The 13,233-nt window shown below is 33.5% G+C and overlaps 1 pseudogene; it reads right to left on the bottom strand.

Moving 5' to 3' along the window:
• The window catches only part of LOC107683609 (FH1/FH2 domain-containing protein 3-like), a 38,666-nt pseudogene that overhangs the window by 9,600 nt on the left and 15,833 nt on the right, over window positions 1-13,233 (bottom strand).

Here is a 13,233-nt window from a genome sequence, read left to right as displayed (position 1 = left end):
ATGATTCTCTCGGCGCAGTCCTTCTGGAAGTCCGACATCTTCTGCTTCAGCGCCGGCTTCATCTCGTGCTTTGCGATGACTTTCAGGTAGTCCCATGATGCTTTGCAGCGCCACTCCATCTGAGTCAGAGTCTCCAGCAGCTGGCCGAAGTCCACCTGCGGACCGAAGACACAAACGCAGACGTTACTTCCGCAGCATTCATCTACAATTACAGTTTATTACTGAAGTTATTTGTCATTTTTATTAGTTTTTTTTAAATGTCTATATAGTTTTTAGTCATTTTTATTTCATTTAATCATTTTTTATTCCTTATTTGCAAGTTCTTCTCATTTGGTTGTTTTTAATGTTTATAAATTTTATTTTATTATTTATTTTATTTATATATAGTTTATACTTTTTATTTTATTAATTTGTATTTAATTTAATAAATGTTTATTCCTCATTTGCAAATATCTTCCTCATTTGCATTTTTAAAAATGTGTACATAGTTTTTATTACTTTTTATTTTATTTAATACATTTTTACTCCTCATTTGCAAGTTTTCCTCATTTTAATAAATTTTTTTAAACGTCTGTGTAGTTTTTATAACTTTTTCTCATTCTCTCAACAATGTTTTATTAATTTTTATTTTATGTCTTTATTTTATTTTTATTCCTCATTTGCAATTTTCCTCAATTTTTACTAGTTTTTAAAAATATGTCTAAATAGTTTTTATGAATTTCCCTTTTGATTTTATTAATTTATCGCTTTGGATAAAAGCATCTGCTAAATTAATAAATGTAAAGGTATTTTAGTTTTAGTTATTTTAGTACTTAAACTAGATGAAAATAAAAATGTTGCCATTGCAACTACCTGAAAAAGTTTTTCTATATTTTATTTCAGTTAACGTTTATTTTATTTCAAGTAACACAATTTTTTAATGGTTGTAGTTTTAGTTAATGATAATAACCCTGCACTGCACTGACAACAAGTTTTTTAATGTCTATATAGTTTTTTAGTCATTTTTTTTTAATTTAATATTTTTTATTCCTTATTTGCAAGTTCTTCTCATTTGGTGGTTTTTAATATTTATACATTTATTTTTTACTTTTTATTTTTATTTTATTAATTTGTATTTAATTTAATACATTTCTATTCCTCATTTGCATTTTTTTTAAATAGTTTTTATTACTTTTTATTTTATTTAATAAATTTTTACTCCTCATTTCGAAGTTTTCCTCATTTTAATTATTCTTTTAAACGTCTGTGTAGCTTTTATTACTTTTTCTCTCTCTCATTTATATTAGTTTTTAAAATGTTTTATTAATTTTTATGTCTTTATTTCATTTTTATTTCTCATTTGAAAGTTTTTCTCAATTTTTATTATTTTTTTAAAAATATGTCTAAATAGTTTTTATTAATTTAAATTTTTATTTTATTTAATACATTTTTATTCTTCATTCGTAAGTCGCTTTGGATAAAAACATCTGATAAATTAATAAATGTATTTTAGTTTTAGTTATTTTAGTACTTAAACTAGATGAAAATAAAAATGTTGCCATGGCAACTACCTGAAAAAGTTTTTCTATATTTTATTTCAGTTAACGTTTATTTTATTTCAAGTAACACAATTTTTTAATGGTAGTAGTTTTAGTTAATGACTAAATAACCCTGCACTGCACTGACGATCAGGAACATGCTTTAAACTAGTGCTGTCAAACAATGAATCACGATTAATCACATCCAAAATAAAAGTATTTGTTTACATAATATATGTGTGTGTACTGTGTATATTTATTATGTATATATAAATACAAACACATGCATGTATATATTTAAGAAAAATATGCTATGTTTATATATTAAATATATTTATATATAATATAAAATATAATAATATAAATATATAAATGTATATACATGTAAATATTTTCAAAATATATACATGCATGTGTGTGTATTTATATATACACAAGTACATAAAATAAGTACATAAATATACACAGTACACATATATTATGTAAACAAAAACTTTAATTTTGGATGTGATTAATCGTTTGACAGCACTACTCTAAACATGCTCAGGATCAGGAGGAACAGGCGCGTGTTACTTTAGCGGAGCGTGTGTTACTCTAGTGGAGCGTGTGTTACTTCAGAGGAGCGTGTGTTACTTTAGAGGAGCGTGTGTTACTCTAGTGGAGCGTGTGTTACTTTAGAGGAGCGTGTGTTACTCTAGTGGAGCGTGTGTTACTTTAGAGGAGCGTGTGTTACTTTAGAGGAGTATGTGTTACTTTAGAGGAGCGTGTGTTACTTTAGAGGAGGATGTGTTACTTTAGAGGAGCGCGTGTTACTCTAGTGGAGCATGTGTTACTTTAGAGGAGCGTGTGTTACTTTAGAGGAGCGTGTGTTACTCTAGCGGAGCGTGTGTTACTCTAGTGGAGCGCGTGTTACTTTAGAGGAGCGTGTGTTACTCTAGTGGAGCACGTGTTACTTTAGAGGAGCGTGTGTTACTTTAGCAGAGCGTGTGTTACTTTAGCGGAGCCTGTGTTACTTTAGAGGAGCATGTGTTACTTTAGCGGAGCGTGTGACGGCGCCGATCTCAGAGTACAGGTCTGTGCCGTCGGGGAAGTTCTCCACCACGATGCTGCAGACGTGATGCAGGAGCGACTGCTTATGAACCGTGTCCTTCACCTCAGGGACCTTCTCCAGATACGTCAGATCGAAGCCTTTGGCCTGCGCAAACATCATCAGTCAGACACATCAATATAACGATAATAAAGCTTTTGAGTGTGTGTCGCGCTGAAGTCTCACGCTGGAGCCGTTTAGGAAGTTTCCGATCACCAGCAGAGTCGAAAAGATGAAGCGCAGCGTTCTGTTCTTCTCCAGCTGATCCATGCCCTCCTTCAGGTCCTGTAGTGGCTCGGCCACTTCCTGTCAAACCGGAAACACGATTAACATGATTAACAGTGTAATTTACTATGAATAGAGCTGCTATTAGTTTTATTAAAAGTTTGAATTCATTTTTATTTTATATTTTCTGTTTTCATTTTAAAGTTGTATTAATTTTGTAGGTTTTTTTCTCAGTTTTATTAGTTTTTTATTTATATGTCCCCTAGTGAAATATAAATATACTTAAATGTATTTGAAATACATTTATTTCATGCTAAGTATACTACAAATACATTTTCATATTTATGTACTTAATAAAATTCCCTGCAATTGTACTTTTAGTACACTAAACTTGTATACTTAAAGTCTGCTAAATTGGAACAACTAATTTTGTACTTAATGCACTTTAATTGTGCTGAAGTACGATTAAAGATATACATCGTATATTTGATTGTGCTAAAGTGGAACTATTGCAAGTATACTTCAGGTACACTAAATATTTTGCATTTAAAATATTATTCAAAGATCATACAATCCTCATCAAAAGTGACATTAAAACACATTTTAGACTTAATATTAAGAAAAGTGCATTGTGCATGAGTAGCACGCCAAATAAAGTTTAATTATATTTTTATATCAGTAAGTCTCAAGTTATCTGTCAGTAAATATATTAATAGATTTGAACTATACTTAGTATAAAATAAATGTATTTTAAATATATTAGGGTCTATATAGATACATTTTTATTTCATTTTTAGTTATTTTAGTAAATCAAGTTAAACTAAATAATCTGAAACTTTATTTCAGATCAGTATTTTTTTATTTCAAGTAATTAAAAACTATAGGTTTCATTTTCATTTTAGTTAAAGTTTTAGTAATTTTGCTGTGAGTTGTCATTTTTATTATTTATGTTTTTTTTTTTTTAAATGCCCATAGTTTTAAGCATTTTATTTTTGTTTAAATTTGAGTTATTTGTAGTACATCAAAAATGAGAAATGTTTCCTTGGCAACTAGCTGAAATTAAATTACAGTTTTAAAGTTGTTTTTTATATTTTATTTCTGATAATGTTTATTTTATTTCAAGCAACAAAAGTTTTTATGGTTTTTATTTTAATTATAGTAAAGGAATTTTGTTGCGTGTATTTTGCATTTTTTCAATTTTTTAAGCTATTTTAGATAAACTAGTTATTTTAGTTCAACTAAATGAAAATGAGAAATGTTGAAAAATGAAATAATCGACTTGGTGGCCGGCAGATGGAACTCTTCTCTGAGAAAGATTGTCCTTTCAGCCCCTGAGCCTCTCCTGTTACACACACATACACACACCTGTTACAACCACTTTAACCGACTGACTCATTGCATCGGGATTACTGTACATGTGTGTTCTGCTAACTGTAGATCACATGGAACTGCCGGTCCTGTACTATGGCGATCATTCATACTTCAAATGCCATACTGTGTTTTAACATCACAGGAATCAGTCATTTAGAGGCCAATGACATATAGGAGTGTCCATAAAATAGAAAAGAAAAATCTTTGAATAAACACGTCAGGTTTTAAGAAATGTACACTTTGTTTTAATGTTCATTATATATATATACTGTATATATACTGTATATATATATATATATATATATATTTTTTTTTTTTTTTATAACCTTTTAGTTAACTTTTATTTTACTTTTTTTGTGGTTTAGTTTTAGTTAGCTACAATAACACTGATGATGAATTAACCTGTTAAATGCCTGGTCATTTTAATAGCACATGAAAGATGAAGCAGCATCGTGAGCAGATGAGCTATAGGACGTGTTTTATACGCAGGTACAGATCTGTGAAACACCACATTCCCTGTGTCTTCAGTATCTGAGATGGAGGAGAAAACAAATGTGTTTCTGGTTATTGAGTCTTTTGTTTGTAGCACACGATGTGCCTCTCCATCAGGACGACTGAAAACATCTCCTGCGTCAGAGAATGATAAAACACCACAACCTGAGGAATGCTGGAAACTTCACAGAGAGAGAGATGGGAATGTTCTGTGCTCTCTGAGCGTCTTCACTAACGCTGTCACCTTTGCAGGTAAAGAGAGTCTGTAAACGTGACGTCAGCGGAGTCTAATATCAGTACTAATGTAAGTGTAAAGGTCTTTGCACACTGAGACCGAAATTATCGTCCGAAATTTTCGCATGTTAAAAAATAAATACGACCTCATGTTGTGTCAATCACGTTTACACAATGCCTCTAAACTTTTGTCCAAAAAATTCAGACCAGGTTAGATTTTCTGCGTTTTCGCATCCGTAGCAAGCATTTTGATAGGAAAGGATGACAAATATGAAAAAACGCATACAAAAATTTCTGACTCAGTGTGCAAGGACCTTAACACTTGACACTTTCAAAACACTGATCTAAATGTTTGATCATTTTATGACTAAGGCCATGCTCTTCATAGTTAACCAGTGTTATTATACGATTATAGTTTCTGTTTTTATTTTTATATTTTCTGTTTTAATTTAAATTGTAGTAAAAATTTCAGTCATTTTGTTGCACATTTTTGTTATTTTTATTAGTTTTTTTTTTTAAATGTCTATATATTTTTTATTAATTTTTATTTCAGTTTTAGTTTAGGTTATTTTAGTACATCAAGGTGAACTAACTGAGAAATGTATCCTTGGCAACTAGCTAAAATAAAAATTTTAAAGTTTAATTTATTTTTCATTTTATTTCAGTTAAAGTTAATTTTATTCCGACTAAAAAAATGCTTATCATGGTTTCATGGTTTTAGTTTTAGTTAACTAACTAACTAAGCCCTATGTTTAACCTGTTGCATCTAAGTAGCACTTATGTTAGTTTTTAGATCGAACTGTCCCATTTTTTTTAGAATTCTGTCAATTCTTCAGAAAGAATGGTTAATCTTTGTAGGATTTTGTCAATTCTTGAAATATATTGAATAAAAAAACAGTTGCATGTACTCACAAATATAATAGAATTCAAAATGTTTTTCTTTAAAAGAAATGTATACTTTCATTAATTAAGGACATTGATCGAAAGTGACAGTCAAGATATTTACAATGTTACAAAAGATTTCTATTTCAAATAAACGCTGTTCTTTTGAACTTTCTGTTCATCTGTGAATCCTGAAAACATTGATAATAATCAGAAATGTTTCTTGAGCAGCAGATCAGCATATTAGAATGATTTCTGAAGGTCATGTGACACTGAAGACTGGAGTAATGATGCTGAAAATACAGCTTTGATCACAGAAATAAATTACAGTTTAACAGATATTCACATAGAAAACATCTGTTTGAAGCTGTAAAAATATTTCACTGTTTTTACTGCATTTTTGATCAAATAAATGCAGCCTTGCTGAGCAGAAGAGACTCACTCACCTTCTCGGTGGCTTCATAGTCGAGTTTGAAGGCCCAGAGCTGCAGGCGTGCAGAAAGCTCACTGATGGAGGACAGTGTCAGCAGGAACTGCTCTGCGCTGCCCAGCGGAATGTCAGGATTTGCTAGCTGAGCTTCCTGGATCTTCTGTGTCTCTTCCTCCGTGGGAATCATCGTCAGGATTTTCTACAGCATGAGAGAGAGATGAGGCAAAACTTAACATTCTAAGGCAAACTAACATTCTAAAATGGTGAAATTTAACATTCTGAAATGGCAAATTGTAAAATTCTAAGAAAAAAATTTAACATTCTAAAATGGCAAAATGTTACATTCTAAAACGGTCAAATGTAACATTCTGAAATAACAAATTGTAACATTCTAAGGCAAAATGTTACATTCTAAAATGGTGAAATGTAACATTCTAAAATGGCAAAATGTTACATTCTAAAACGGTCAAATGTAACATTCTGAAATAACAAATTGTAACATTCTAAGGCAAAATGTTACATTCTAAAATGGTGAAATGTAACATTCTAAAATGGCAAAATGTTACATTCTAAAACGGTCAAATGTAACATTCTGAAATAACAAATAGTAGCATTCTATGGCAAAATGTTACATTCTAAAATGGTGAAATGTAACATTCAAAGATGGCAAAAAATGTAACATTCTAAAATGTTCAAATGTAACATCCTGAAGTGGCCAATTGTAATTATTCTAAGATGACAAAAATGTAACATTCAAAAATGGCAAAATGTAACATTCTAAAACAGCAAAATGTTACATTCTAAAATGGTCAAATGTAACATTCTGAAATAACAAATTGTAACATTCTAAGGCAAAATATAACATTCTATGGCAAAATGTTACAGACTAAAATGGTGAAATTTAACATTCTAAAATGGCAAAAATATTACATTCTAAGATGTCAAAAATGTAACATTCTAAAATGGTGAAATGTAACATTCTGAAATGGCAAATTTTTATATTCTAAGATGACAAAAATTTAACATTTTAAAATGGCAAAATGTAACATTCATTTTCTTCCTTTTTATTCAAAACATTCCCAAATGCTTTAACTATATCATGAAACATCTCGATTCTCACCTTTATAGATTATGTTAGTTGATCTATAGTGGACGATGCTCAAAGTAGCCTAATAATGTAGTCTATTAACTATGTATAAAAACCTGTCTGTTTACTTAAGTAACAGATATGGGTGTCATGCCATAACATAGTTTTAATACGACTGACTTTATATTTAATGTGAATTTAACATTGAAAGTAATTGTGAATAAAAACATTGTAAGTTAGGCTACTTATCATAACACTTTCATCGTACAGAAAGAGAGCAAAGAACATTTACATCATCAAAGAACATTTTCACTGACAACCTAGAGTTCAAGCACTCTCAAAAACTCCCTTTAAAATCACTGAAGCTGTTTACACTGTGAAATGAATATCTTACTTACAGATTCATACACACATCTGCACTTTGTTGTTTCTAACTAAAGAATTCGCCAGAAAGAGGTATTCAGTCAGCGAGCGTGAAGAAAACACCGGCATTTTAGCAATGACTCATCTGAACACATCTGATTGGCCATTGCATTCATTCATAAGCTCAGCAGCATCGTGTGTGATTGGTTATAATGCGCAGTGCTGTAAAAACGCGTCTGTCTCTGGCTCACCGCCAGCGAATGCAGATTTTAATTTAGCAGCTGATGATATGACGCGGTGAACGATTTAATCACGCTGGTGTGATTGTATCAAATATAGAAAATATAATTCGGCTATTTTTTGTCTTTTGAAAGCTGCATTCAAAATTCACTTGGCTCAAAAATCTGAGGGGGCACATGCTCCCTCACTTTGAATGGGCATGACTTTGAATCTGCACTGCACCATGGTATTGTGGCAGAAATGTGGGATATTCACATTGACCTCTGCATCCTAACTCAAGCTACTATCAAATGTGCATTTCTAAAAGACAAAAATAGTGATATTATTATTATTATTAATATTATCAGGCAACCCAAACCTGTTTCTTGATTTGAAACGATATCACTCATTAGAACATGCAGAAACTTAGAAATTAATTTTTCTATTTAGATATTTATTTTGTTAAGGAAAATGAATGGTCTGGTTTCTACAACTTTCACTTTAGAGCAAAAATCTGGCTTTAAACTTGAAAGAAATAAAGATTTGACAGTTATCGTGATAATTATCGATATCGACTGATATGAAAAAAAAAATTATCGTGATAATTTTTTTGGCCCAGCCCTATTCTAAAATGGCAAAATGTAACAGATGTGTGTTTCTCTGCACCTCAATCCCCTCTTTGTTGAGCGCGTACTCGTCAAAGTTCATTATGGCGGTTTTGATGGTGCGCGGCGGGGGAAGAACCGTCAGACCGATGTTGATGGAGTTGCTGCGTTTGGAGTCCAGAATGATGATCTCCTGCCGCTTCCCATCCGCTGCCGTTTTCTGTTCGACACACAGATACAATCATCAGTGCAACAAATGACAGTCTGTCATTTCATTCATTTTTCTGAGCAGTTCATTAATGAATTGCTCATAAGAGTCATTGGTTCAAACCAATAAATCATGAATTCATTCATTTTTTGAGCAAATTATTTAAGCATCGCTCATAAGACTCATAAGAGTTACACGTTTGTTCAATAGCTGGATTCGGTGAGTATATATATTCAGTATATATATATTTTGAGCAGTGCACTGATATTCATTAGTGCATTGCTCAAAAGAGTCAATAGCTGGATTCAGTGAGTTCATTTGTGTTGGTTCAAACCAAAAACGTATGAATTCATTCTGTTTTTTAAAGCAATTCATTAAAGCATCACTCATAAGAGTCATTTGTTTTTTGTGCAGTCAAAAAAAAACACCAAAACAAAACTTCATTTGACTTGAGCAAAAAAATTTGTTTTGATTGTACTGTGACGGTGATTCTGCTCACCTTAGTCACGGGCATCTCTTTGGATTTGCTCTCAAACAGGTGTTCAAGTTTAGCCGTGTCAAGTTTGACAGGCTCAAGTCTGGACCAGAGCGACTCTTGGCTGCGTTTGTGGTTGCGGTAGATCCAGTCGGCGGGCCGGACTTCACTCCAGAACAAGCGGATGGTCTTCTTCCTCTTCTGGAAGAGTGGGGGTTGCTCCGCCTGCTGCTGAGGAGGGGGCGGAGCCTGGATGGAAAAGCAGGGAGGGGGCGGAGGCACGCGGATGCTGAACATGGGAGGGGGCGGTGGGCAGCTGAACATAGGGGGCGGGGCCGGGAGGTTAAAGGGGCAGGGTGGTGGTGGAGGGGGCGGAGCCAGCAGATCGCCGGAGTTATATAAACTCCCAGAGTCCAGGGCGTCCTCGTCGTCCTCGTCTCCCAGATCGGTGAAGTCGATGTCGCCGATGCGCAGATCCCGCGGACTCCATGGGGGGGGGTGCCGGGAGTTTAAGGGGGCAGGGTGGTGGGGGAGGGGGCGGAGCCTGCAGATCGCCAGAGCTGTATAAACTCCCAGAGTCCAGGACATCCTGGTCATCCTCGTCTCCCAGATCGGTGAAGTCGATGTCGCCAATGCGCAGATCCCGCGGACTCGCCATCAGCTGGTCCCAGATGCAGTCCGACTCCTTCTTCGGAACCGGCGGGGGAGGAGGAGGAGGTTCCTGCGTTTCTATTGGTGGAGAGGTGAGACCCTTCACGATGTCTCCGAAGCGCTCGGCAAATGCTCGCACGTTGCTCTGGTTCGCGACTTTCTTGTCTTCTTCATGCCTAGCGTCGTTCTCTTCCCGAGGTGTCGCGTCCTGCGACGAATCCTCAGCCTTTTCTTTTGCGTCTCGCTCTTTGTCCTCGGCCAGCTCGTCTTCATCCTCGTCTTCCTCTGAGGGTTTCTTGCTCTGCGAGTAATGCATGTCCAGCATGAAGAGCTTGCTGTCGAGGATCTTGTTTCGTTGTTCATTCACGTCTCTGATGCTCTGAGGCCACTGACCTGCAGCAAACACACAGACAGAAGGACCTCAGATACACCAGTTACTAGTTTACCGATGGTTAAGCCCATCTCTGACCCTGAGTTGTTAAATATTTCTTTTAATTTGATCTTGATTTTAGCTACCATTAAGAGTGCAGTACTCACATTTTGCTATGTTTAAATACATTTAGCTAGTGCTGTCAAACGATTAATCGCGCACACATATATTATGCAAACAAAAACTTTTATTTTGTATGCGATTCATCGTGATTAATTTTTTGACAGCACTACATTTAGCCATATTTTTCTTAAAATTAGTGTAGAAAATGTCAAAAAAGTCTACATTTGGGCCAACTGGTTATTATAGTTTAGCATTTCAAAATGGATTTATATATATTAAATATATATTTAATTGTGCATTATTTTATTTACATTACTTATAGAATTTATAATAATTAATAATAATTACTATAATATAATTAATTCATAATAAATTATATGATCAATTAATACATACAATTACATACAGTACATGTGTATGCATATTATGCATTATATTACATTTAATAATATTTATTGCTTTAAATTTTACCATAATATTTTAATATTTAAGATTTTTCAGATTAAGCTTACATTTTAGTCCAGTTTTACTTGAAGCAATTTTTATAGTTTAGCATTTTCAAAGGTACTTTATTTTGTTTTTTTTTTTTTTTTTTTTTTTTTTTTTTTTTTAGTTAATGTTTATTTTGTTTCATTTTCAAATGTACTTTATTGTGTATTTTTTGTATTTTTCAGAATTTTAAATTTTAATATTTACATTTAATCTTGTAATATATATATATATATATATATATATATACACACACACACACAATTATTTTGTATTATATTCAATATAACACATACGTTTATTAAGTATTTTGTTAAATATAATAATATGTAATATTTACCATTTTTAAACAATTTTAGTTTATTTTTAACCTAATTTAGTTTATTTATAGTTGAAGCAATAATTATTTTAATAGTTTTTTTTTATGGACACATTTCCATAATATTATTTAGTAGGGATGCACCGCTAGGATTTTTTTTGGCCGATACCGATACCGATTTTAAGAAACAACTATTGGCCGATACTGATACCAATATTGGTCAATTGCATAAAGCAGGGGTTAAAAACGCTTTAAAGACATTAAAGTAGGCCTATTTTTTTCAAGTAATTTAAAAATGTTTGCAGCATGGATAAAAAACGCTACTCCTATAAGCGCTTTGAGAGGAAAAAAACAAAATTAGTAGGCTGTACGATGTATTTTATTATTAATATATTATTATTATCATTCAGAAATAATGTAGGCTAAAACACCGGTAAATAAAGCAAAATATTTTCTCTGTTCACAGAAACGCTGCAGGTGCGTGATGTAAACTTGTGTGAATCCGTGTTCTACACAATCCTGCCATTTTTGCTGGTTTCAAACACACAAAAAGCTGCATATTACCTGCCATTCATTTTCACTTAAATGTAGGCCTAATGCTTAATTGGCGGTTCGTGACATATCCTCAGATAAACTAACTCCGGGGCATTGCCATTGCAACTGAACGTTACCTATGATGAATTTACAGCTGAGATTTTACAGATTTTATTTTGCTTTGGCAAGTATTTAATTATTTTGCCCAGAGAAAAACGCTGGATTATGCAACAGACATGCAACTCATTGTCTCCATGCAGTTAATTAATAAACTATCGGTATCGGCCCTTTTCATGCTATTTCCGATATGCCGATGGCTTTAAAATAATACAAAATCGGCTGATAAATATCGGCGGCCGATACATCGGTGCATCCCTATTATTTAGTGATCATTATTCTCACCCGTGTCCGCTCCGCCTGCAGTGAGTCGATCTTCTCTTTCTAGTGTGCTGCTGGCTGAGGATATACTGGAGGCGGAGCAGTTATCCTTCTCGTTCACTTCTTCGTTCTGTCGTTCTTTATCACTCAAAATCCCGCTGTCCTCCGCTTCTCCATCCGGCGCTTCCCTTTCAGACCCCTCCTCTTCCTCTTCCGCCCGCTCCTCGGCTCCGCCCACTTCCTGTTCAGCACTTATCTCCTCCACTTCCTCTTCCTGTTCCTCTCTGGGTTCTATGTCCTTCTCCTCGGGTTCTAGATTGGCCTCCACGTCCGGTTCTAGATCATTGGTGTCTGTGGAGAAGGTGATTTTTCTTTATGTTTTTGAGTCTCTTCTGTTCACCAAGGCTCAATTATTTAATAAAAAATATAGTAAAAATTGTGAAATATTATTATGATTTAAAACGGCTGTTTTCTATGTGAATATCTGTTAAACTGTAATTTATTTCTGTGATCAAAGCTGAATTTTCAGCATCATTACTCCAGTCTTCAGTGTCACATGATCTTCAGAAATCATTCTAATATGCTGATTTAAGAAACATTTCTCATTATTATCAATGTTGAAAACAGTTGTGCCGCCCAATATTTCTGTGGAAACTGTGATGCATTTTATTTTCCAGGATTCACAGATGAATAGAAAGTTCAAAAGAACAGCATTTATTTGAAATACAAATCCTTTGTAACATTATAAATATCTTCAGTCACTTTTGATCAACATTTTTTTTTTTAATCTCACTTGCATAGAATGATTTCTGAAAGACTGGAGTAATGATGCTTTGATCACAGCAATAAATTACATTTGACTATAGATTCACATAGGTAACAGCTGTTTTAAATTGTAATAATATTTCACAATTTTTACTGTATTTTTAATTAAATAAATGCAGCCTTGGTGAGCAGAAGAGACCTCTCTGCAAACTTTTGAATGGTATTGTATATAAACTGGGACTCATCGTGAGCAGCAGCTCCTCTGTCACCACGCAACTATTCTTTCCCAGTGTGAAAATACAGAGAAGCAGGAGAAAATGAAGAGGAAAAAATGTTAATAAGCAGAAAAGATTAGCGCATGTGTGTGTGTGTGTGGGACATCAAACAGTGACACCGGTGCCAATGAGCT

Source organism: Sinocyclocheilus anshuiensis, unplaced genomic scaffold (genome assembly GCF_001515605.1).
Source record: "Sinocyclocheilus anshuiensis isolate Anshui unplaced genomic scaffold, SAMN03320099.WGS_v1.1 scaffold2617, whole genome shotgun sequence".
Classification (NCBI taxonomy): domain Eukaryota; kingdom Metazoa; phylum Chordata; class Actinopteri; order Cypriniformes; family Cyprinidae; genus Sinocyclocheilus; species Sinocyclocheilus anshuiensis.
Note: the sequence above shows the minus strand (reverse complement) of the source record. Positions and strands in the feature narration are given on the sequence as shown.